Source organism: Nomia melanderi, unplaced genomic scaffold (assembly GCF_051020985.1).
Source record: "Nomia melanderi isolate GNS246 unplaced genomic scaffold, iyNomMela1 scaffold0014, whole genome shotgun sequence".
In the NCBI taxonomy this organism is placed as follows: Eukaryota; Metazoa; Arthropoda; class Insecta; order Hymenoptera; family Halictidae; genus Nomia; species Nomia melanderi.
The window spans coordinates 2573726-2574680 of NW_027475130.1; positions in this window are offsets into that span (position 1 = coordinate 2573726).

The window sequence follows — 955 nt, forward strand, 5'->3', positions numbered from 1 at the left end:
CAACGGGAACGACCTCGGACCACCAGGGGCCGAGAAAACGACAGTCTCAAGGGGCCGGACACTCAGGGTCAGAGGAAAATCCAATATATATCTGGTGATATCTCGGGTGCTATTACAGATAGCGCAATAAATCAAAGTGCATTGTCTGTAGGAGGACCTGGCGCATAAATGTGGCCAGCGGGAACGACCTCGGACCACCAGGGGCCGAGAAAACGTCGGTCTCATGGGGCCGGACACTCAGGGTCAGTGAAAAATCCAATATATATCTGGTGATAACTGGGCTTTTATTACAGATAGCGCAATAAATCAAAGTGAATTGTCTGTAGGAGGGCCTGGCGCATGAATCTGTGCAGCGGGAACGACGTCGGACCACCAGGGGCCGAGACAACCACCGTCTCATAGGGCCGGACACTCAGGGTCTGGGAAAAATCCAATATATATCCGGTGATATCTCGGGTGCTATTACAGATAGCGCAATAAATCAAAGTGAATTATCTGCAGGAGGCCCTGGCGCATGAATCTGTGCAGCGGGAAGGACCTCGGACCACCAGGGGCCGGACACTCAGGGTCAGGGAAAAATCCAATATATATCTGGTGATATCTCGGGTGCTATTGCAGATAGCGCAATAAATCAAAGTGCATTGTCTGTAGGAGGCCCTGGCGCATGAATCTGTGCAGCGGGAACGACCTCGGACCACCAGGGGCCGAGAAAACCACAGTCTCATGGGGCCGGACACTCAGGGTCAGGGGAAAATCCAATATATATCTGGTGATATCTCGGGTCCTATTACAGATAGCGAAATAAATCAAAGTGCATTGTCTGTAGGAGACCCTGGCGCATGAATCTGTGCAGCGGGAACGACCTCGGACCACCAGGGACCGAGGAAACCACAGTCTCATGGGGCCGGACACTCAGGGTCAGGGGAAAATCCAATATATATCTGGTGATATCTCG